General features: G+C 41.8%; 1 pseudogene; it reads right to left on the reverse strand.

The window, feature by feature from the left end:
• The window catches only part of LOC110302768, a 36,349-nt pseudogene extending 14,592 nt beyond the window's left edge, over positions 1-21,757 (reverse strand).
• Positions 21,758-22,246: the final 489 nt, after the last annotated feature.

Raw genomic sequence — 22,246 nt, forward strand, 5'->3', positions numbered from 1 at the left:
CTCCTCTCCTCTCCTCTCCTCTTCCTTTCCTTTCCTTTCCTTTCCTTTCCTTTCCTTTCCTTTCCTTTCCTTTTCATTACCAAACCAGCTTCACATAAGATTAGTGATTAAATACTTAAAAGTAAGAACAGGGGATCATTAGGTGCTAACAGCAGCTGACAAAAGAGACCTGCCTTAGACAGAGAGGGACACTATGGATAATTTCAACCAGTCTGTTTATTGTTCTGCCTGGTTTATGGTCTTCAGTCTGGGTGGATTAATAACGATCCTTCTGAATCACGGAGCGCGCGTCTTGGGAGAATACAAAGCCTTCTCTCATACCTTCCCTTCGTTCGTTTCTGTAGCATCCCCATAAGACAGGAGGGTCAGGTACTCAGACAGGAAACCAAAGCGGCTGCTAAATGACTTTCCCGGGGACATTTGGTGAGCCACAGACAGAGCCATAACAAGAATGTGAGTCCCATGACACGGAGGTCAGTCAGGGCGGATGCCATCGGACTGGCGCTTTTCAAAGGATGATCTGTGAAGGCTCGCGGCTTTTCCAGGGGCTGGGGGCTCTGCAGCTGAGGTCAGCCGCCCCGCCAAGCGGCTTGCATGCACTCACTGTCTGGGAATTGACAGGAACTGTAACGTTGCTGGTGTGAGGTCTCCCTTTAAAATGCGTATAAAACCAGACCTCTCCTTGAACCCTCTTTCTGGGCTCTATTTCACTCCATTCTTCCTATGACCGACAGAACTGAGACCCGCAGGCTACAAAGCTGGCTTCTCTTCAAACTAACCACTTAAATATTGTTTCCAACACACAGTGGCTATAAATTAGTAGACACCGATCTTCTATTAGTGAATGCGTTCTTGAAGATCAGTTATTTACGCCTTCGCTTCAACTCTGACACAGGCTTGGTTCTTGCCCTCCAGGATCATTTTGGGGATACTTTTCCAAACCAGATGACTTCTTAGGAAACATACTAAAGGACTCAAAATTTAGGCAATAAAACAAATCACTTGTTCCAGTAAACAGCACCACGCCCGTGTACTCCTCAGTTTTAGAATCTAACTGCTTGAGTTCAAACCCAGAGCCCCAGAAAAATAAAAATCTTAAAAAAAAAACCAAGTAAACACACAAAACACAAAATAAAACAGAGAGAGGTTAGCATGAAAGAAAAAAGATTCCGTGTTTTCACCGGAAGGTTCTGTCCACTTTGAAGAGGAACGGTAAGCGTTTCGATAATTTGCATTGTATTTTTTTTAATCTCCTTTCCCCCTCAACTCTTTAAGTCTGCATTCCTGTCTCACTCCTAGCCCCAAATCTATTTTCTCATTGCCTGAGTGAGGATTTACATGTAGACCGTTGCTGTGTGTTAAACTCTGTAGTTTCAAATTAACTCCATGCTTCTTCAAAGTTTTATGGTCACCTTGTATCCCAGGACTAAAGCATGTTTGTCGTGAAACTTCCTGCGACAGACGGACGGACAGACAGACACGCTGTGCTTGCTAACTTCCCATTGGTTGACTCATTCATTAAAGAGTTCATTCAAGAATCCCCTGGCACATCTAAAAGGCACGAAGACACCAGAAATAAGCCGGTGAGAAATAGCAGCTGTAGTCCAAGAGCTACACCCTGGTTCTGTTCTTCCCAGAGTGACCGCATGCTGTTCACACGGCCTCTGTTCTGGGGTGCTCCCCCTGGCCTTCAGCAGCCATGTGAACTAGGATCCTCTCCTCCAGGAGGCTCAGTGACCTCCCACAGTGACTTCCCTCTGTAGCCGGAGGGAAACCTTACAGCTCAGTCAACTGATATAAATCTACCCCAGCTGACTGAATATACTCTCCACACTGTGCTATTTCTTCTAACCCAGCCTCCGTTTTTAAGAGAAACCATCCCTCTCCACCATTGTCCTCCTCTCTCATTAAAACCAAGCATGTAGCCGGACATGGTGGCACACGCCTTTAATCCCAGCACTTGGGAGGCAGAGGCAGGCAGATTTCTGAGTTCGAGGCCAGCCTGGTCTGCAAAGTGAGTTTCAGGACAGCCAGGGCTACAGAGAAACCCTGTCTTGAAAAAACCAATACCAAAAACAAAAACAAAAACAAAGAAAACAACCAACCACCAAGTAACCAAACAAAAACCAAGCATGTATTTTATCATCTTTTTTGTTTGTTTGTTTGTTTGTTTTTTGTTTTCTCGAGACAGGGTTTCTCTGTCTAGCCCCAGCTGTCCTGGAACTCACTTTGTAGACCAGGCTGGCCTCGAACTCAGAAACCTGCCTGCTTCTGCCTCCCAAGTATTTTATCGTCTTGTTCAAATGCCGTGTCTTCACCTCATGGTGTTGAGTGCAGTTCTTCTGATTAGAACACCCGCAGAACTCTGCACATCAAGGATCCAACACTTAAAGATTAGATTGTAAACTAGATATAATTACATTGAGAAATGCAACTTTCATTACAAGCCACAAATGGGAATTTCTCCAAATAATTCCTGAAAAATGCCCATTCTAGATAGCACATATACTTTGTTTAAAGCTTAATTTAACTTCAGATCAGCCTGATCACTTCAGGAGATCTTGCTTTCTTCTTTATCCTTCTATCCTTCCCTTCTCCTCCCTGCCCAGGTAGCTTTAGAGCAGTAAGAAATGGCAAAAATAAATAAATAAATAACCAACCAAGCAACCAAACAACCAAACAACCAAACAAAACAACCCATCATGGATGCCTAACTGGGAAGACCCTAACTCTCTACACCCTTCAGCTCTGTTCTGGGCTATATCGTTTCTCATAATCTTTAGGCAAAGGCTGGTTTGCCTCCATATCATCGCCTCCAATTGCTTCCCTGGCTCTGATATACTTAGCTGTTCATAGCCTGACTGATGACTGTCAGTTTGGCCTTTTGGCTCACCTTTCTGGACTCTAGGATTTCTTCATGTCCTGCACGCCGTGCACAGCACACAGGGAACCAGAATTGGGAAAGGGTCAACATGAGCTCTTACAAATCAAGCACACACAAGTCACTAATGTCGTTTATGCCTTTCTGGACTCATTCCATGTCACTGTTAGACAAGAGTATTGTCTTAGGGCTGGTGAGATGGCTCAGTGGGTAAGAGCACCCGACTGCTCTTCCAAAGGTCCAGAGTTCAAATCCCAGCAACCACATGGTGGCTCACAACCATCCGTAACGAGATCTGGCGCCCTCTTCTGGAGTGTCTGAGGACAGCTACAGTGTACTTACATATAATAAATAAATCTTTAAAAAAAAAAAAAAAGAGTATTGTCTTAGTCAGGGTTTGTATTCCTGCACAAACATCATGACCAAGAAGAAAGTTGGGGAGAAAAGGGTTTATTCAGCTTACAGTTCTACATTGTTGTTCATCACCAAAGGAAGCCAGGACTGGAACTGAAGCAGGTCAGGAAGCAGGAGCTGATGCAGAGGCCACAGAGGGATGCTACTTACTGGTTTGTTTCCCAGGATCTAGCAGTTGCTCAATCCACAAGGCAAGCAGGTGAAGGAGAAAGAGAGAATAAATCTTCCTTCTTTTAATGTCCTCATGTAGGTCTCCCAAAGAAGGTGTGGCCCAGATTAAAGGTGTGTGCCATCAGGCCTTTAATCCCAGATGACCTTGTACTCAGAGATCTCGATGTTTTAATCTTCTGGAATCCATAGCCAGTATGCCTCAAGATCTCCATGCCAAGATCCAGGTCAGAAACTTATATCTCAGTCAGGCCTCCAGATTAGGATCACAGGTGAGCCTTCCAATTCTGGATTGTAGTTCAATACAGATATAGTCAAGTTGACAACCAGGAATAGCCACTACAAGTATCAACCATCCAGAGATGCTGAAACAACAGGGACAGTCAAAGTGTGCTTGTGTTTAGGACTCATTATGTTTTGCCTATTTGAGGAAAAACTTATTGTCCCTGCTAGAAGAAAGCTGTGTCCAATCTTTGGCTAACTATCCTACTTTACAAAATACTCTCCAAAACTGGAAAATCTGCAACATTTTCCCATGTCCAATTATTCACTACTGACTTTTTTCTTCCTTAGCTCTTTTAAAAGAAGAAAGGTCTAGAGACTCAGCAGGAATGAAGAAAGAGGCTATCACTGTGCTTTGGAGCTAGAAACCATGAGTGTTTGTTAATAAATGACTATTTGGGGATTAGCATTAATTCCACTAGAACTGAGTGAATTACAGAGGTTGGATCGTAGGAATGACTTAAAGCCAATATAATCTTAAATTATATTTATAAAATCATAATACCTAAGACGAGTGAGATGGCTCATGTGGTAAAGAGTATCTATTGCAAAGCCAGATTTGAATTCCTTCTCAGAGACACACATGGTGGAAGGATAGAATCAATTCCCACAAGCTGCCCTCTGGCTTCCATACATATGTAATGGCATGTGTGTGCTACACCAAATGCAATGGGGATCCATCCCATAATCAGCCTCCAAACGCTGACACCATTGCATATACTAGCAAGATTTTGCTGAAAGGACCCTGATATAGCTGTCTCTTGTGAGGTTATGCTGGGGCCTAGCAAACACAGAAGTGGATGCTCACAGTCAGCTATTGGATGGATCACAGGGCCCCCAATGGAGGAGCTAGAGAAAGTACCCAAGAAGCTAAAGGTGTCTGCAACCCTATAAGTGGAACAACAATATGAACTAACCAGTACCCCCTGGAGCTTGTGTCTCTAGCTGCATATGTATCAGAAGATGACCTAGTGGGCCATCAGTGGAAAGAGAGGCCCATTGGACTTGCAAACTTTATATGCCTCAGTACAGGGGAACGCCAGGGCCAAGAAGTGGAAGTGGGTGGATAGGGGGTGGTGGGGGAGGGCATGGGGGACTTTTGGGATAGCATTGGAAATGTAAATGAAGAAAATACCTAATTTTTAAAAAAGGAAAGAAAAAAATGTTTAAAAGATGTTGTATGTAAAATGTAATATTTTATATCTGTTGTGATTAGCATGCAAGATATAGAAGCATGTGCTACATTGCTCTAAACACATGAGCATTTTCTCTCCTGTGAAGCAAACATAGTGATGTAAGTCTATCGTTTACCCACCAGCTAGGCGGTACCATCTAGGAACAAACTCCTGTTTTCTGGTGTCAGCATCCTTGGTACATCCTCATGGTCACATGGAAGGTTCTACACTTTCAAGACTCTTGTCATCGACCTAGATAGATGTAGAATAAATAATCCTCTCCTAGCAAATTTCCACCGTTTTATTCAGATGGAGACGTTGATAGAAACGCTTGCATGCACATTACTGTTTAGGAACTCTCAGGAAGTTCTTCCCGCCCCAGCTTCCCCATAGCTGCATAGAGGTGGGTGCGGTAAACATTCATTTTCTTGCCTTGGTAGGTAAGAGATGCAAGGCAAATAGAAGGTTATAATTTTTTTGTTATTTTTGTTGTTGGTGGTTTTGTTTTGTTTGTTTGTTTGTGTTTGTTTTTGTTTTTGACAGCCTAGATACTCTCGAAATAAGCTACTCAGTTTTGAGTTTCTCACTTAACAAGAAACACACGACAGAACAGGTTGTTGCACAGGGGGATAAAATTAACCTTAAGAAAAAAGAATTTGTAGGAAAGGACATGTCTGGAAATGCTTGAGTTGTTCAAAATCCAGAGCTGACGTCAGAAAGTGAAACATACTGGGGGTGCTCCATATTCCGTCTTAAAATCAACACACTGTTCTCAAGAAAAAAATAAACCGAGTAAGTTAGAGAGAGAAGGAGGTTATTACAGCCAGGTGGAGAATCAAACTCAAAGCCACACCTGCATCTCCCATTCTCTCTCTCTCTCTCTCTCCCCCTCCCCCTCCCCCTCTCCTCCCCTGTCTGCCTCTCCTTACTTGTGTCCTTTCTTCTTACACACATGCCCTGTGGGTGCTTTGCTGCCACATTCACAGTACTGAACTTCCTCCTCACAGAAATCTCTCTTACTAAATCCATCCCCTGTCTTTTGCTCATGGTTCACCTCGAGCGTTTCAGAAGGATGAGTTTCCATAGCTCAACAACTCAATCTCTTGTCCCAGGTCCAATTTTCTGAGAGGAAAACATCCTGTTGGAGGAGCGAAAAGTCTTTTGTCTTCCCCTGGTTTATCAGATGTGCCCAGAAACAATAAGAGTACGTACACTTAGAGCTGCTGCTATCTATACTGGGAATGAGAACCGCTTTCTCAAAGCAGGGCTTACTGAGAGAAACGACAGCTTGGGTATATACTCTGTTTCCAGGATTTGCCCTCCACACTCTGTCTTCCTCTCCACTCTCAAATCATTTCTCTGAAAGACAGGTCTGCTGATGTCAGTCCCTGAACTATTCTAGAATATCAAAGACCAGACTTTGTAAACCCCTGTCTGACACTCAGTGTCCTCTACAATAGACCCAGTTTGTTCCTATAACCTTATGTTTCATTGTTTCCCCACACACACACACACCCGATAGAGCAAACCATTAGCTTGCTTTCCCTCTTGGTAGCTTGTGTGGCCACGGTCTGCCTAGGTTAATCCCAGCTTTGCCTGGTGTAATCTTGGGGAACCGTTTCTTTTATTCTCCTCTACATCCTGGTTTAGATGATGAAGGAGCAGTAGTCCTTCAGTCTGAACGCCTATTTCCTTATCAAACTATTTTCTCCAAACTCAGCTATTAATATCTAGAAAGCATGCCCACATATTTTTACATAAAGACTCTATTGACCTAATAAAATATAATAATACCAGGGCTGGTGAGATGGCTCAGTGGGTAAGAGCACCCGACTGCTCTTCCAAAGGTCCAGAGTTCAAATCCCAGCAACCACATGGTGGCTCACAACCATCCGTAACGAGATCTGGCGCCCTCTTCTGGAGTGTCTGAGGACAGCTACAGTGTACTTACATATAATAAATATATATATATATATATATAATACCTTCTTCCTCCCTAGCTCATGCAGTATTGGATTTGTTTCTCCTCTGCATTATTTCTGTTAGAGCTATGATTTACTGTATTATTTCTGTTACAGTTATAATTTATTGTAACTGAAACTTCTGACTCTCCTTGCTTTCACTCAGACAACCCAGATTTATAAGGAGAAGGGGTCTTGTGTGGAAGAGGTAGAGCTGTGCTGTGTTCAGCGTCTGAGCAGTCGGGGTGCTGCAGACTCTCACTTTAAAACAATAAGGGCGAGCTGGAGAGATGGCTCAGTGGTTAAGAGCACTGACTGCTCTTCCAGAGGTCCTGAGTTCAATTCCCAGCACCCACATGGTGGCTCACAACCACCTCTAATGGGATCTGATGCCCTTTCCTGGTATGTCTGAGGACAGTTACAGTGTACTCATATACAAATAAGTAAATAAATCTTTAAAACACTAAGGAACATATTTGTGTTTATGGGTAAAACCCCCAAAAGCCCAACCTGAAAATGAACTCAGCGGCTGTTCTAGGAAATGGAAATGAAATCCTTTCTTCCTTCTTTCCTTCCTTGGCACAGTCATGGTTAACGCGGAAGGAGGGCGGGCACATCAATCAGTACCAGCTGATGAGGATGGCGTTGCTTTGGGCCCTGATTTCCATTGAACCATCCCAGACTTTCTCGCCTATCTGTGCAGATACATTTCTGGCATCAGAGCAACAGTGCTACATAGTTACAGAGTAGAGACAGATAAGACAAAGAGGCTCAGTATTGGACCTTAGCTTTGCCAGCACTAGCTCTGTATCCAGGGAAAGGTCTTCTTTCCTTGCAAGTTCATCTCCTCACACAAAAAACAAATGCAGGATAGTGTAATTCCCAGAGTGCTGCTGAGAGCTGAAGAAGATATGTATGTTGTGGTCTTTGCATGTTAAACGCCTGTATGCCTATTTTATCATCATTTGGCTTTACGTCCATGTCCTATGAATCTCTGGGTACCTGAAGAATAAAGCCACCGATTCACAAATCAGTCTTCAGAGTCTGAAAAATAGGTCTGCACTTCCATACATAAAGCCCACTGCTTTTCTTTCTTTCTTTCTTTCTTTCTTTCTTTCTTTCTTTCTTTCTTTCTTTCTTTCCTTCTTCTTCTCCTCCTCCTCCTCCTTCTAAAGATTAGAATTAATAGTATAAATTTGAAAAGAACACAAAATCATTTTGAACATGGTTGTTTTCTCCTTATGATATATTCAAGTCACCTTTATTTGGTTTTACAACATTATATTGATTATATTGTTTCCTTTTTTAAAAAACGCAATGAAATTATTGTTTGATATTTCTGTTTTACCTTTCTCGAGAGACCTTGCAGGTTAGCTACATGATCACAACAGTCTTCATTATTTATTACTTTACCAATAAAGACTAACTTTTGTCTGCTATCAGATGGTTTGCTATGAAATTCTGAGTGCTCAAGGTAATCCCCCACCTTTGAGAAGACTGGTAGTTCCTGTGGTCATCAGAAGGACATTCTAATTCTTAATGGACCCTTTCAAATGTCTGTCACCAGCTAATCCCCATGGCCTATGTATCTGTCTCTAACAATCCCCAGAGGATTAAACAGTGAGTCTTGGATGACTGGCGCCTGAGCCGGACTGCTCTGGTTTGGGAAGCCGGAGGTGAGGACTACTTGCCCATGAACTGTAAGACAAAGAGTTGATAGTTTTGGCCAACATGAAAGCCCCTGGGAACTGACCTACCAAATACCCTACCCCCAGCCCCTGTCAATCAAAAGTGGCTAGGCAGGAAGGGAAAGTTCAGATACAAAGTCAAAGAGATCCAGCTTGTGGGGCTGAACGTGTCAAAGGTCAAAGCACCAGCTATGGAGCACCGCCTGAAGTCCTCCCCCGAGTGCATAACTGGATCAGCTGCCTAGCTATCAAGCAATGGAACCCTCTACTGGGTGAACAGTTCTTATGTTAGAGTCTACTGACACCATACTCTTCAGGTAGAATTGCTATCTCTGTTACTTTAGGTGGGCACTCTATGTACGAAAGTAAAGTTTAACTCAAGGTTACAGTCCATGTCAAATTTTCAAGACTGCCTTGCACACATTAGGTGTTCAGTGGTACCTGCTAATCATTAGTACTGTTCGGCATCAGAACAGGAGGTAAATACTACATCCCAGGAGATGTTTGAGCAATCTCTCATTAATGAGTGTGTGCTGCAAATTAGAAAAAGGTTTAATAAAGCATCTGTTAGTGAACCACAGGGAAAACAATGAACTTGAAGGTGTCCAAATTGCTTCCCAATCTAAGAACTGTAGGCTCTATATTCCAAAGTTAAAGTGTAGAGCATTTATGACATGAAAACTGTATTTTTGGAGAGAGTTGATTTAGTTTAAGATTCTTGGAAAATGAAATTCAGGCAATACCCTGCTTGATGAAGAGCATTTTCTTAATTTTCTATGGATTTTAAAAATGATATAATTGCAAATGTTCATTAGGATATAATTAAATAGCTCTGTTTCCTTAGTTACTAATATGTGCCAGGGTGCTGCAATTATACAAGTAATTATGAAAGGAAAATATATGACTTGGCAAGCTTAGGAGAATTATTCTAGATACAGAGAGGCTCCACTTTGGGGAAAAGACATTAAAATACAGCAGAGAAAAATGACAAAAAAGAATAACATAATCAGAATGGAATATTATATAATGACTCACAATCCATGGAAATGCCCACTCTCTTTTTTTATGGATGTAATAGAAGAAGAATACAATAACATCTGCTCAGCATCCACAGAGGACCAAGTCTGAAGATGTTTTATACACTTTGCTTATTTATTGTACCTCTGATTTAGTCTAGCTCATGGCTTTGCCTCAAGTTTACTTATGGAGATTAATGCAATTTATACATTATATTTTATTTTATGATATACTTAACAATAAGTGGAGCATAATTAAGGCTGTGTGAGATCGAGGGAAAATGCCCAGAAACAAAATACCTTAAAAAAAAAGTGTTCTCTGCATTTAATAGCATCTGACCTATTTAAACAGCTTAAATTAAATTAAAGTTAATAGAGTTTAATTAAAGTTATAGTCAAAGGAGAAATATTCTCTCATAAAAAAAAGAGAGTGTTGTGCTGGGTCATGAGCATGTTTTCCTATTCACATTTGGATATTCAGTATTATATCCAGCCAACAACTGGTACTGTGTGAGAAAGAATCTTCCACTGACACAGGTAAAATTTTCCTGTTCATGAAAACCTCAGAGACAGTCTGACCTGTCCAACCAAAATTGTATTGTTTTTCATATCAAAATGTGGTAAACCGAAATTTACACACCACCAATAAATGAATAGGACAAATTCTCGTGGAGAGGAGCCTGCATAGCTGATTCAGAACAGGAGGACACAGACTGCTTCCTGAGGCAGGTGAGGACTTGCTAGGACTTCGTTTATTTTTTCCTGCACTCCCTGCTGCGGCAGACTCAGTTCCTTAATGGACAGGAGCCAGTTTTCTACCTGAGAGGCAGAGGAAAATGCAGGAAAGCAAGAGATGCTTTGAGCCAGCAAGGTGAGCATGGCTGAAAGTGAGCAGCCTTGATCTCTGGTTGGCTCAGGCTCAGATGTTCTCTCTCTCTCTCTCTCTCTCTCTCTCTCTCTCTCTCTCTCTCTCTCTCTCTCTCTCTCTCTCTCCTTGTTTTTGTTTTTTTCTTTTCTTTTGAGATGGAGTACGGTACCCATGCTGGTCCCCACCTTCTGAGCTCAAGTTACCCTCCACCTCACCCTCTGGAGTAACTGAGACACATTGCCATCTGCCCTTGGCAGGTGTTCCTTTGGCTAACTTGGACAGCTATGGTTTTGTCTAGGTACCTGGTTTAAGTGGATATTTGGCATGTGGGCCAAACAATCCACTTCATTTCTTTAGTAAATCAAATTCTAGGAGTTGGAGAGATGACTCAGTTGTTGCTCAGGATCTGGGTTCAGTTCCCAGCACTCATGTGACAGCTTACAACCACTTTTAATTATAGTAACAGTGTATCTGACACCTCTCTGATGCGCTCCAGTTCCTTCACACACATAATGCAAATACATATACTTAATGTCTCTCTCTCTCTGTGTATGTGTATGTGTTTGTCACACACACATACACACAGAATGAGAGGGAGAGAGAGAGAGAGAGAGAGAGAGAGAGAGAGAGAGAGAGAGAGAGAGAAACAAACAAATACAAGTAAAAATAAACTCCAAACGCCCAGAGCCACAACATAGAACTAACTTCTAATATAACTTCATTGAATGTTCATCTTTATCATTATAGGTAGGATGAAAAACAAAATTGTTTTAGTTTTCCTTACATTTTATTATATATTTTAAATTCTTAAAATCATACTTTATTTTATGTATAGCAAAACAATTTCCATGTTAAATAACATTATCATAGAATGATTTAAAATAGATTTGAGCAGAAGAAAGAACAGAAAAGTATCTGGTTACATAACCCCTCCTCTTGAAAACAATTTTTTTTTAAAAAAATGACTTTTTCTAAGAGGGTCTATATGAGAAATACGTTCAGTGACAACTCGTGTCAAGTTGCTGCATCGATCATGGGGGGATCATCAGGGGAAGGAGAAAGAAAAAAGTCCAATAATTACGGAGTTAAAAGTGGAATTAGAAGAGAAAGGCTTCTTAAATAATACAAATAAAATAAATGCCAATTAGTCAGCCACCCACACATAGCCAGATTGGGAGAACATAAAGTAACACGGAGGACTAACATATTGTGTTGTTGCAGTGCGGCTAAATGAGCATCCTGCCTGATGATCCCAGGATGGCAGGAAGTCGGATGTGATGCGGTGCCGCTAAACAGGATGGGAGGAAGTCTGATCCTTCAAAGCATGGAGGCTGGACTGACCACCTCTGCTTCTGCTGTGGCCTCGTTCACGGAAGTATCTCACGTTTTCCTTTGTAGTCGTTACTGCAGCAAACGTTGCTTAGTACGGTGCAATGTCTAGAGAATGAATGAAAGAAGTAATTAATTAGTGGAAGAGTATACATTTCTGATGTCTTCATTCACGCTTGACAAAAACTCTAACAAAAGCCAATGCTTCATTGGGTTTACTGGTACTCGAAATCAGTGGAACAAGTTCTTTGGGGTTTTTTTGTTTTTGTTTTTTGTTTGTCTGTTTGTTTGCTTGAACAAGAAAATGACCAACTTCTTTTTACAAGCTAACTTAAATGCCTACTATTACAACTAAATTTTAAAACAGAGATTAAAAAGAAGCTTTTCAATTTCCTTAAAATGACATATCCATTTGCAAATGTGACTTTATGATGATGAGCCTGTTCTTTCTTTTTATTTTAGACTTATTTATCTTATTTATGAGTCACTGCTGAGTGGATCTCTTTCCCACATGGCCATTTACTGTGTAGCTGAGGATGACCTTGGCCTCAGTCCTCCTGCTTCATCCTCCTAAAAGCTGGGGTCACAAGCCTGCATCGCCATGCCCAGAAAACACATAAAGAGTCTGTGCACAGAGGTCATACAGAGCCAGGCCTCTGCCCGGGTCCTCTGCTTCCTGTATGCATGGAGTGTGCCATGGGAGCTCCTGTGGATCCACTGAGGTCTATTATGAACTGAGGGACCTAAGGTTGGGTTTGAGGGAAGCAGCTAAGAAACTAGAGACAGTAACATCTACAGAGCTGGGCCTTCCTGCCATTCATGGGTGCTTAATATACTCTTCTTTTTATGATTTCTTTGTTTAATGTATGTGAGTACAGTGTCTCTTCAAATAGACCAGAATAGGTCATTGGATCCCATTACAGATGGTCATGAGCCCATGTGGGTGCTGGGAATTGAACTCAGGACCTCTGGAAGAGCAATCAGTGCTCTTAACTGCTGAGCCATCTTTCCAGCCCTCAATAATTGTATTCTTGAAATGATTATTCAGTTGCCAGACTTTCCTATAAAACACTGCGACTGAGGTGTCTTAATAGCTGTTTCAAATCAGCAGCAGGGTTGAGTATTGAAAAACGTGAAGAAACACAGGGCTCGTGATGCTTCTGACTGACTAGGTAAGTTTGGCAAACTACGTAGCTTGTCTGATCCTTCATTTTATCTCACCTCTAAAAGAGAAGCTAAGTTCTCCTGAGGGCTGTTGTAAAAACCACGTGAGATGCCTGTATGCTATAAGATATAGTATCAACGTAATATGTTTCTGCAATAATTACATAAGCTGCAACTTGCAGGTTAGACCAGTTAGAGATTAGATGATATCTAGGGAGAGCAATGTATTAAAAAAATAAACGAAACTCTGTGTCAAGAAACAAATATTCATGTTTCACTAGTTCTGTTTCGTGACACAGATCGGAGCTCTTCATTCAACTGCTTCACTATCTACAAAGACAAGATAACTTGTAATCTAATAAGATACACATGAGAGCACTCAGTGAGATGACTGGTTTACATAAGTATCTCTTATAATTATTAGCTGTTGGGATTACAATATGCACGACAGAAACCCTATCAGCACACCCACAGTTGTTCAAAATCCAGATAAAGATTTCAAGTACTGAGACATATAACTTCAGCATTAGACATCCAAAGCTTTCTTTAAGTTTGTTTTTTATTTCATTAAATATATTTTGGTTATGCTTTCCTCTTCCTGATGCCTTCCACTTCCCTACCCCCTCAGATTCATGTTCCCCAGTCTCTCTCTCTCTCTCTCTCTCTCTCTCTGTTTCTCAAACAAAAACAAAAAAAGACCCATAAAAAGAAAAAGAAAACCAAAGTACAGGAAACTATGACAACCTACACACAGCCACATAAGACAGTGGATTCTCCCATCTTCCAGTGTGGGTCTTTTGGGTCAAGGGACGCCGAACACCAGACTAGTCAGAATCCCCTTAGCATAAATATTATTAAGAAGTGACATTCACTCTGTGGTATGCACTGGCTAGCCTTTGTCATATATGACTTCATTTAAGTTTCACAAGTAAAGTCAGGATAGGAGTAGTCACGTCCAAAGTTATCGAATAAGCATGCAGAAGATTGGTCAGCTACCAAGTAGTGAAGCCAAGCTTGAACCCAATCAGTTTCACAGTTTATGATTTAGTTAAACCATGGATAAGAACATTATATAGGATCAGAATGTCTTTAAACAGCTGATAATCTAAAAATAATCCCAATCTGTTCCATATCCAGGGTGAGGAGAGATGCAGGAACACTCCGAGTTGGTACCTTCATCCCCGAGCTATTGTGGCAGGTACTTTCTGTGTTCTAGCTTCTCATCAACCGTGGAGGCTATGCGTCATGGCGGCCTTCTCATCAACCGTGGAGGCTATGCATCATGGTGGCCTTCTCATCAACCGTGGAGGCTATGCATCATGGCGGCCGTTGAAATGGACTTGAAGGAAAGCAAAGCCTGATGGCAGAGCTTAGACTTGAAGCTCTTACCCATCCCCCAACTTTTAGCATGTCAAGTGTTTAAGCAGAAGGGAGCTTAACTTCTCCACCAGCCTCTGCTCTTGCCTACAGGCAGAATCCAGGTTGTAAGAGCCCATGATCTCTCAATGCCATTGAAAAGGATTAAGATGATGTCTCCCTCTGGGGAGCTCAGACCATTCTTGAAAACAACTAATCAGAAAGCAATTCAAGTGGACAGGTGTTGGATGGAGGCTTTGTCACACACAGGAAAGGCCTTTCCCTCCCTATGGCTTAAAGAGAAGCTGAAGACACAGAGACAAGTGGTCCAGGATTCTCCACATCCAAGCAGGAAAGAATCATCTGGATGCTAGAAGAGGCCATAGTACCTGAAGGAGGGAAGGGGCCTTACATGGGCAGTGAGTAGTAGAACACAAGTGATCTTAGCAGAGAGGGGGAATGTTAGAAATGACAAGGTTTAAACAAGAATGGAGGTAGAAACACGAGATAGAGGAGGGAGTAGAAGAAGGTTTTCTAAAACAAAGGAGTACAAAGAAGCCATATGGAAGTTCTCTTGATGAGCTAAATAAAATATATATATATAACTTAAAACAGAGTTTGATCAGCAGTTCACTGCACAGTAGATAATGCCAAATCCAGAAGGCATGGGCTATTAAATGAGTACGTCTCTGTGAGTTGTTGCCTAGGAGGTTACCTTTAAAATAAGCAAGTTAGCATCATTGTTCTAGGTTGCCTTCCAGAACTAGATGGTAAAACCCTCTGGCTAGAGATATCTCACACGTGAGGCACAAGGCGTTTCTTCCTTGCTGTCTCGATTTGATAGTGTTGAAAGTTGCTAGGCAACCTGATGAGGGAGGAAACTCATCAATGACCTCATCCAGCTGCAAACCTTGTTAGCTTCAATACCAACTCACTAAACAAGATGTGTATACTGTGAAATAGTGGCATGTCTGTAATATGGCATCTTAGTTTTGTTCTAATGTTGTGATAAAATACAACAACTTAGGGAGGAAGAAGAATGTCTGGCTTACAATTCCAGGTGACAATCCATCACTGTGGGGAAGGCAAGGAGGCAAGAACTTGAAGCAGCTCTTTATAGTACATCAAGAGTTAAAGCACAGAGCAATGAACTAATACACACACTGCTCAGCTAGCTCTCTCCTGTTCATTCATTCCAGGACCTAGACCATAAAATGGTGCCATCCTATTCAGGACAGGTTTTCCCATCCTACTTAACCTAATCAGGACTGTTCCTCACTGGGTCCCACTTCTGAGGTCATTCTACGTTATGACAAGTTGATGATAAACCCAATCATACTGTGGTACTAACCAACTGTGTTCTGATCAGATTTGATGCCTGTTTCTCAGGAGGTTGTTCATGCCTGGTTCGGTGGACCAGATCCAAAGTCAGCAGCTAGAGAGATCATAGGATCTAGGTTTTGCTCAATAGATATGTTGTCAAATCACCTGTATTAGTTTGAGCTCTCTAGAGTCTCAGAACTTATGGAATATCTCTATATATTAAGGGAATTTGTCTACAACAGTCTGTAGTCCAACTACCCCAACAATGGTCAGCTCTGAATGGGAAATCCAAGAATCTAGTACTTCTTGGTCCCACGAGGCTAGTTGTTTCAGCTGGTCTTCTATAGAAGTAAGTTCCAACAGATGTGCTGGCAAGTAAACATAAGCAGGTGAAGAAGAGCGAATCTTCCTCCTTCCAATGACCATATGTAGGTCTCCAGCAGAAGATGGGGCCCAGATTAAAAGTGTGTACTACCATGCCTGGATCTGGGACTTGTTTTGTCCCCAGCTGACCTTGAGCTTAGAGATACCCTTGCCTCCGTCTCCTAGGATTAAAAGGCTTGTCTGGGCCTAAGCTTTTTATAGCCACTATGCCTCAAGATCTTCATGTCAAGATCCAGGTCAGAAACTTGTGTCTTCTAGCCTCACGATCTGGATCAAAGGTGAGCCCTCCAATTCCGGATTGTAATTCATTCCAGGTATAGTCAAGGTGACAACCAGGAATAGCCATTACACTGCCTACTAAAAATGCATGCTTATACCCATAGAAGAGTGCCTCCCCACCTCCAACCTTGGTCAAAGAACCTTTCTTTTGCAGTAAAAGACAGTTAATGGAGACTCATGGCTGGTCAGTGTGCAAAGGATAAGGGAGTACTGAGTTTTTCAGTGTCCATATCACCCCTTCCAAGGTTTTGAAAGCATCACTAAGCAAAAAGAATGTAAGAGCTGGGCCATGAAGAAGAAGCCTTGAAATATCTTCTGAGTGTGATATAGCTGTTGCACTTACGACTCAAAGCAACTGTGGTTGCTTTCAAGGGACCCACACAAGTTGGACCTGTCAACATTCAGTCACATGAAAGGGAAGAGATCATGGGGTTGACAGCCCTTCTCAGGGGAGCTATTGGCCGGGTGGATGAGGCATTGTCCGTAGTGGTGTAATGCAGCCATTGCAGAGTCCCCATGCTGCAGGGGACAGCTCCACACCCATGTTCATGAAGATAAATGGACCCAGTTAAACAGTGGCTTCCAAACAAACGTGTTGGGAAGCGGGTGCTGGTAGTAGCAGGAGAGGAGTCAGAGGGGGTGAGTCTGGCCGGAATGTAGTTTGCTCATGTATGCAATTGTGCAATAATAAATTAATAACAATGGAAAGATTTATCTGGAGGAACTCTTGTTAAAGTTCAAATTCCTAGGCTGAGAGAGAAAGTCGCAAGCGAGTGGCCACTTCAGTTTGTTTAGTTTCTGCAAACAGCCCTGACTCTGGAACGTGAGCTAAGAATTAGGGACCCTGGAGAGATGAGAATCTGTGAGTGTGCTTCAAAGAGGAGTAAGAAATGAGACCGAGTGTGAGCCATGGGATCGCCCAAGGAGCATCCTGGAAAGGAGATGAAACTGTGTCCACTTGGTGTCGTAAGTAGGGATGCTGAGGGCGCGAATGGATGCTCTGTGGGCTGAGGGTTTGGAGGTGAGTAGCTCCTGGGTGAGATGAAACGGTGTGTGGTGTGTTTTAGAGACATTCCAGAAAGGAAACCAGAAAGACAGGTGAGTAGTCACCAGGAGGGAATAAAGGAGACAAATGTCTGTGTGACACATGGGAATGGTAGGCTGTGGGCACACATAGCTAAAACCCCAAAAGTGCCATTTTAGCCAGGCACTGTGACAAAGCATAAAGGTTCTTTATGCAACACGTGGCCCTAAAATACCTTTGTTGTCCCTTTCTGCCAATGCATGTGTGAAAGGGAAGGCCAAACCTCACACTCCTCCTGGAGTTCCTGAAAGAACCTTTGTAAAGGACCCAAATTAGAAGGTGTTTTTACTGAGTGATATTTGATCTCACTCCAAATGGGAGGTCATCAATTTGGCCAAAAAAAAAAAAAAAAGGCAGTCACTTAATGCTGGCTCAGCACTATTCTCTTTGTTCATACATTTACTTTTTACTGAGTCAGAGTTGTCAAAAACTAATGTCGGGTATTAAAAAAGTACTCTCTACAAATCTTAAAATGCTAAGCCAAAACTTAAAAAAATAAAATCTTTGTTTCCACTGAGAGGACAAATGTGTCACTTAACCTGTATGTAAAGGAACACTCAGGGCCTAGAGAGTTGGCTCAGTGGTTAAGAGCACTGTCTGCTCTTCCAGAGGTCCTAAGTTCAATTCCCAGCAACCCACATGGCAGCTTCAAGCTGTCTGTAACTCCTGTTCCAGAAGATCTAACCCTAACCCTCACAAATGTAGGCAAAACCTAAATATACATAAAATAAAAATAAAATATAAAAAAGGAGAGCTTACCTCTGACTGGTAATCTTGCTGCCCAAAGGAAGGAAAAATAATAACAAGGTAACAAGAATTTTAAAAATTTCACTGAAACCAGCTATATGTAAAACAACTATGAGAAATTCCTAATATTTGTCCCAAGTAAAGAAGTCCAGGTCTTTGCTGCTTTCTCTATTAGACCCTGGAAAACAGCAGCAGGGTATGGAATTTCATATGGCACTTAAGGTGCAAGTAAAATGAAAATCAAGACTCCAGGGCAAATCCACCATCCAGAAGGGCAGATACGCATATGTCTTAACTAATTCCCACTCTGGCTCAGCGCTCTAGGGACCCTGAGGAGCTTAAGACAAAGGAGAAGCAAAAGAAGAGCGAACATTTCCATCTCACCAGTGAGCAGAATGTCCGTTGACCTGCTTTCCAGACGGACTTCACGCTTTTAAAAGTACGTTGTACGTAGGACTCTTTTATACTTTTGTTAGCGTTCTTGACTTAAGAACGTCGTGTCATATAACTTTAAAGGAGAGATAATTTAAATGGATTCCTGCCAGCCACTCATGCCTTAAACTAACTGAAAATTTCTCTAAGAGAAGCCATCCTGCTCTGGTTCACAATGAAGCGTTTCGAGTGATTTTCAAAGAGATCACGGGGAAAGATAAACTTTTATGAGATGAATTCGTCATCAGAGTAAACAGAATTTCTGAGGTTTTTCTATTCTAAAACTAATTGGATGATTGGAAATGTTAAAAAAATTTAAATAAATATTTTCGAATTTATTTGAAGCATTTAAATGTTTAATTTAAATCGGATAGTCTCATGTATCTGTTCAGTTTAAGTTTGGAAAAAAATGGAGCACATGGTATATAACAGACACTGCTGGGACTGCTGAGCTGTTGAAGTGTGAGAGAAGAAAGGATTAGAGGGTGAGGAAGAACCCTGCACGTTCCTGGGATTTAATGTGAGATATACTGGAATGCACGCATCCCAAGTGTTACAGACATCCACAAATCTGTAGGAGAAGATTTCATTTGAACCTAATCTAAACAAATCATTAAATGGAGGCTAGTTGTGAGAAGAGCTGTGGGTCTCAGAGCAAAGCATTCTTGGCAGGCAGGAAACAGCATGCAGAAATGCTGAGACCGGGTGCTTTGTGTGGGGGACCATGGGTGCATCTGCATAGTAAAACCAATGGGAATTTTAGGATCGCAGGCACTCAGAGGGGAGCTGCAAAACATAATCTAGACACATCACTGTAGAGGAAATGCTATCATATATTGCAACAAGAAGAACAGGAGTCATGCATACTTACATAGGATCGTAGTGTGCAATTGTTAGATCTTAAAAGAGCTTTCATTAGAATCAGAAGAATGGATTGGAGGAGGAAAGGGGGTCGGCTCAATTTGGGAAGCCAGGGCAAGGCACAAGTGTAGACAGAAATGTGGAAAGGCATGGGATAGGCCATAGATAGACCCAGGGATGCTTTCACTGAGCATCTCAGGGAAAGTGGGGTAAAGCTAAGAATGTGGTCTCTAGATAGATCTCTAGGTAGATTAACCTGAGCAGAGAGACAGAGCCTGCTGTGGATGTCTCTAGGAATAGCTTCTCTGTCAGCTAAGATACAAGCAGCATGTATATATATATATATATCTTAGACTTTCATTTATCAGGGACTATGGTGTCCAGGACACATCAGTCTCAAGGAAGAGTGCTTTTCATGGTTACAGAAACCACTCAGTGGAAGAAAGGCAGCTAACAAAATAAACTGAAGATTCACAGATTGCTAGGAAAATATAATTGTTCTCATCTTTGTCTGAGTATGTAATCATCTGCAAGAAGAAACCAGGCAAACTGTATTACTGAAGAACTGGGAAGTGAGGGCTGGGTACAGCTCAGAACTCCTGGCTTTGGATGACGTAACACAGTACAGGAAATGAAATTCTCTGAGAAATTTAATTCCTAAGAAGGTAAATCATTATGTGATTGAGCCCTTATTTGGCCTACCACATCCCACAGGCCATGGCTTGGAATATGCAATTTGGTAGGAATATAAAGTCAAATACATCAACGACTGATGCTGCAGCCTAGGAAACTGTTTAAGGCTGGTTCCAAATCCTAGAGGTGATCAGAGGAAAGCAACTCGGTACAAGAACAGCTGGTAAGCGACCTGGGAAAGATGTACCAAAATAACACCTATGGTAATTTCAAATTCAGTGGAGTTAGATAAAAGCATGCCTGCCAGAGAGAACAGCATTTCCGAAGATCAGAAGGAGTGTTGCATTGTGAGGGGGAAAAATGCAAGAAGAGAAAACACAGAGACAGGGAAGAGCTGAAGGGATAAAAATATGAATGATGGAGACAAGAAATGACAGGGACACGATACAGACAGCTCATGCCTCAGACAGACAGTTTATGCCTAAGACAATTAGCTCATGCCTTGGACAGACGGCTCATGCCTCAGACAGACAGCTCATGCCTCGGACAGATGGCTCCTGCCTCAGACAGACAGCTCATGCCAAGGAATCCCCAAACTTCTCAGACTCTATGGTAGAAATCTTGCCCCTCTCCATGTCTCCCATACACAGATATGGATTTTCCCATCCAAACATGGATGATATCTAGCCTCGTTATGAGTTTGAGTGCTAGTGCAGAGCATTTTTGGCTACCGAGTCAGTCATTTACTATGAAGGAAGAAGAACAAACTGTACTCTCATTTTTGGGAGTTGGGCAATGCTAAAGCAGTCAGCAGGGAGCCAGGATGTAAATGTAAGACTGAGTGAGGAGCAAGTGCTTATGCTCTTGGGGTCTGAGTCCTGCAAGAGTTCCAAGCCGGTGGACTGAGCCAAATGAGCACAACAAATCGCTCTTTCTACTAGCAGTGAAAAGAATGTTTTCCTCCATTCCTGTCAGCCATGCGTTTCTGACAGTCTCCACAGTGAGAATCGGTCTGACATATCCCTGACATACTCACCAAGTGACCTGGGAGATAAGACATCCCTTCACCAAACACAGTCATCAACACTAGAGAACCTTCGCCTTCTGACAAGCAAAATCCCACTCTTGGGAAGAACAAACATTAAATAAAAATAAAAGAAATCATAAGAATTTTCTTATTACAACTTCACTAAAGTTTAACTTTTCTTCCTCATATATGAGGGAAAATATGAGTGTGTATTCCTTCTAGTGGCTCCAAGAAAGAGGCACCTCTTCAAACGAGAGTCCATGTCAAGCTCATGACGGGATAACGTTTCCTACAGATCTTTAAAGGAAGATCTAAATGAATTTCTACCTTCCTGACTCAACTACAGGAACAGAATATAGGTTAGAGGGTGTCATGCTAAATAAACTTCTTTATCCAAATACTTCTATCATGTGGACTATACCAATAAAATATGAAATATGTGATACTCAGAGAAGCTCGCTACTAAAGGAGCCGTAGACAGAAGAATAAACCCAAAATTCCCACCTCGAAACTGGAAGAAGAATGCCCCAAAGCCCACATTCTTTGCTGGAGTGGAAGAATTCTTGCAGGGTCTATGAAAACAGGGTCTGACAAATCAGATGCCCCGAGGTCTTAGGGCAGCAGTTTCATGGATAACATTTAAATTGCTGCCATGTGCGTTCCCTTGCTTGGGATCCGTCATCATGATTGGTGTATTATAATTTCCCCTGACTAAATTGCTCTCTCCTTTTTGGATTTTCCCCAAGGAACACAATTTACTAGTAAAGAGCTTGCCCTTCTGGCTTTTATTTTTTTCAATATTCATTATAACGTGCAGAACAAAATACAATACACATTCAGAGATTCTTGGTTTTGATCCAATGAAAAGCTCATTTATCACATTTTTTTCTGCATGTCAATTCATTTTTACATTAATTTCCAAGTTCCAGTTTGGGGACAATAAAATTCTCAGTACCAATGAAGAAAGCATTTGGGGTGAAACACAAGATAAAACTGTTACATTTCAGATATTGGAAATCTCCCTTTAAAAAGTGAAAAAAACAAGCAAACTTTAAAACCAAGTTCATTTGAGATATTTTTGACACACAGCATTGGAAGAGGATGATAACGTTTAAATCTCCACTCTGGAGTCTATCTTTCTTCTCACCTGATGAAAACACTGAAGGACTGGTGG

The sequence above is a fragment of the Mus caroli genome, chromosome 10, assembly GCF_900094665.2.
Source record: "Mus caroli chromosome 10, CAROLI_EIJ_v1.1, whole genome shotgun sequence".
Taxonomy (NCBI): domain Eukaryota; kingdom Metazoa; phylum Chordata; class Mammalia; order Rodentia; family Muridae; genus Mus; species Mus caroli.